The 3,892-nt window shown below is 28.9% G+C and overlaps 1 long non-coding RNA gene across 1 annotated transcript; it reads left to right on the top strand.

The window, feature by feature from the left end:
• Positions 1-3,106: 3,106 nt before the first annotated feature.
• On the top strand, positions 3,107-3,536 carry LOC130504352 (uncharacterized). Its single transcript, XR_008941236.1, has 3 exons — positions 3,107-3,176; positions 3,256-3,413; positions 3,510-3,536. It is a non-coding gene; the product is annotated as an uncharacterized LOC130504352 (long non-coding RNA).
• The last annotated feature ends 356 nt before the right edge of the window (positions 3,537-3,892 follow it).

The raw sequence follows: 3,892 nt of genomic DNA, 5'->3' as shown, positions 1-3,892 counted from the left end.
ATTGAACTATAAATGTTTTATTCTTAATTTTTAATTATTATAATTGAAAATATTATTTTAAAATAAAACAATATATATATATATATATATATAAAGAATTATCTAAATTAAAAAATAATGATTTATATTAAACAAATAATTCCACCAATGTTTTCAAAATGTTTAGGAAATCTCTTATGTTTTTAAAATATGGATTTTTTCTTTGCGAATTTTTTTCTGTATATTTGCTCATACAACATGTTATCGGAGTTTTGATTTGATAGAACATAAACATGAGTTTTTGTGGAACACATATTACAAAAATTTACAATTATTAAAAACATATTTAAAAGTAATAAATTAAAATAATAATTGTATATGCTGTCGATGAGTTTATATCAACAAAATCCTAAATATATATACTCTTTTTAATACCATAGATTTAATCCTTCGACATATATAAGAAGAATATTTTTATTTAATATTAATAAGATTTAATCTAATAGTTGTGTAGATGATAAATATCATATTATCTCTCAATTTTTTTATTATCGGATATAAAAATATTACTAAAATCTATACTTTATTTAAGAAATAATAATTTTTAGTTAATAAGATAATTATTGACTAAATCTAAAATCATGGAGAAGATGACACATAAGCAACATAATATATTATTTAATAATTATTCCAATTACAAAGTTCAAAATAGTTATATTAATTAAATTCATAAATTAATTAGAAATTTTTGAAATAGTTATATTATTTAAATTGATAGATTAATTATTAAATCTTAAAACTAATTATAATGAACAAATAAGAAAATAGATAAAATTATGTAAAATATGACAAATCAGAAATTTACTTTAATTTAAATTAATAGATTAATTATTAAAGCTTAAAACTAATTATAATGACAAATAAGAAAATAGATAAAATCATGTAAAATATGACAAATCAGAAAAATTACTTTATATAAATTAATTAGAAATTCGAAAATATTAATCTTATTAAATTAATAAATTAAATATTTAAAGTAAAAACTAATAAAAAAATATGAAATAAGAAAATTTAGATAAAATCATGGAGAATGTGACAAATCAGCAAAATCACTTTATATAAACTAATTAGAAATTTCGAAATATTAATATTATTTAAATTAATAATTAAATATTAAGCTATAACTAATAAAAATATGACAAATAAGCAAAAATTAGCTAAAATCAAGGAGAATGTGACAAATCAGCAAAATAACTTCATAAAATAATAGTATATAGATTAGAGTTTAGCATTTTAGAGTTTAGTGTTTTTTCGTGGGTGTTAATTTTTTTGGGAAAAACATATTTTTTTGCATTAGTATTATTTTTACTTCTTTTTTATTTTTTAAAACGTAATATAATTTTTGCAATATTTTGTTTCTTTTTCAAAAAAATGTCAATTTGAAATAACTAAAATTTTATTGGTTGGTGAATTTATAACTCAATTTTTATATCAAAAAAGGACTATAGGCCCAATATAACAACATCTACAACGAGGTCCACCACCAACACAATTATATATATATATTTGAAGGGATAAAAATACAAAAAAAAAAGGGGAATTTTCAAAAATACCACTTGAAGTTACTATTATTCATCTTTACACCACTAAGTACACATTTTCAAAAATACCTTATTATTAAAATGTTAAAGACTCTTATATCTTTGTTTTTATATGCTTTCAAAATTTTAATCCAAAATTCTAAATCCTAACCCCCAATTCTAAACCCTAAACCCTAAATCTCAACTCTAAACCCTAAACCCTAAACTATATACCCTAAATTAATATCCTAAACCCTAAACCCGAAACCTCAACTATAAACCTAAATCCTCAACTCTAAACCCTAAACTTTATACCCTAAACCCTAAAACATCAAATCTAAAACCTAAACATAAAATCTAAACCCTAAATCCTAAACGTTCAAATCTAAACCCTTCATTAAAGTAGTGGTAAAATGGTTAGTGTAAACATGAAAAGTGGTACTATTGAAAATGGTATTTTTGGCAATTTCTAAAAAAAAAAAAAGAAGAAACCCTAACACCCGCTGATCCTAATAATAACAACTCGTTGAAGCGGAGCATCTGTAAGCGAAGCCGTGATGGAGTTAATGCTAGAGTCACTGGACAATAAGGTAGCCCCCACTATTTTTGTAATTTGTACTTTGTATTTGTGTGTGCTATATAATGAAACAAGGGATTTTGAAAAGATTTGCTAAGACTGATGCACATAGTGCGTAGTCGAGGCTTGGAAGGCGACCATGGGTCATGGGACGAGTTCATGAAATTTAAATTCCCAAAATACCAAACCAAGTTCCTTATTCCTGCAAAAGTGTACTCATCGCTCTTTCCTCCTGAGCCTCCAAAAGAAAAGATGACATTCAGGTTAATCAAACACAAACTGTTCTTGCTTCACACCCAACTGTATATTGTGCTCTAGATCTCCTCAGCTGATAATATATTTGTTTTGTTTCAGTTATTACAAGCCTGGGTTCTTAATCCCAGCCGCTTTCTGGCTCGTTTGCTCTCAAAGCAGTCTACTCTTTCTCATAGTTTGTTAGGCCTGAGGAGACCTATAGAGCCGAGTTATTATTCAAGATGGCACACCCTAGTTAAAACCTCTCTAGCTCGCGAAGACTATCCTCTGGATTACTTCTTGTCCCCACCGTTTGAGGTCTGTGTGTTCCTTAAATTTTCAAACCACAAAAAAAAAAAAAATATTTGTTCTTTTTACCTGACAACCTTTTTTTTTTTTTGCTGTAAAACCAGGATTGGGTTGTTACTGGGATCGGAAGAAACAAAAGCAGATCAAAATATTTCGAGAACATCGATGCAGTTGCTCTTTGTTGCGATATGGTTCTTTCTCAAGATGAGAGTGAATCTCACTCTGTTAGAGTTGTTGCTATTAACTCTGATTTCAAGGTGATTATTGATGAGCTCTTTACACCGAGTCATAGTCATGAAGCAGTAGTCCAACATCTTGAGAGTGCCTCCCACACTCTCTCTCTTGCAGATATTCAGGTTCCTTTCTGCTACATTTTTATATACATTGTTTCAATTGTCATTCTGCTGAATCAATTTCCTTTGGCAGGGAGAAACTTCTTAAATTACTCTCTGTGGATACTATCATGGTCGGTCACTCTCTTAAAATGGACCTACAAGGTAAAACTCCCTAGCTTTTAACTATTTTCGTTGTTGTTATTCTTCACTCTCGCCCCCTATTGACTTTACTTATTCACAGCACTCAAGTTGGATCACACCAGAGTATTAGACACTTCACTTGTCTTCAAATATGATTACTCTGGCGAGCCTCCGAAGGAGGATAATGGATACTTTGAGACATGCGTTGAGTTTGAATTAATTCAGCCTCGAAGGCCTTCTCTTGACTTTCTATGCAAGGTAAATGTTTTTTTTTTAATATAATAGTGTAAGCCAACATCTCACTGCTGTTTTCTTGCCAACATCTCAGTGCTGTTGTTTTTTCTTTCTTCCCAGTCGATACTGGGATATGTAGAGCCCCCAAAACACTTGCCTTCAAAAGGCAGAAGCTGCAATGAAGCTTGCCCTTGCAGTGGTGAGAAAGGTGCAAAGACTCCATTCCCTTGACTGATGAGAGTAAATGTGTCTTTTCTTTTTCTCCTTTTGAACAAAAGTTTTTGAAATTTACTAATATTACACACATCTTTTTCAATCCTTCCAACAGATGTTGACGAGTGACAAGTCTACACTCTTCCTTCCAAAGCGAAGATCCAAAAAGTCCACCTAGCTATGGTTTCTATAAAATATTTAAATGGTGTAAAAGAATCCCTTTTTCTTTTCCTTCTTTCGTGTGCGCCTAAACTCTTTTATTTAGTTGAACTCTTATATTAATTATGTCT

The sequence above is a fragment of the Raphanus sativus genome, unplaced genomic scaffold (genome assembly GCF_000801105.2).
Source record: "Raphanus sativus cultivar WK10039 unplaced genomic scaffold, ASM80110v3 Scaffold1515, whole genome shotgun sequence".
NCBI lineage: Eukaryota > Viridiplantae > Streptophyta > Magnoliopsida > Brassicales > Brassicaceae > Raphanus > Raphanus sativus.
Note: the sequence above shows the minus strand (reverse complement) of the source record. Positions and strands in the feature narration are given on the sequence as shown.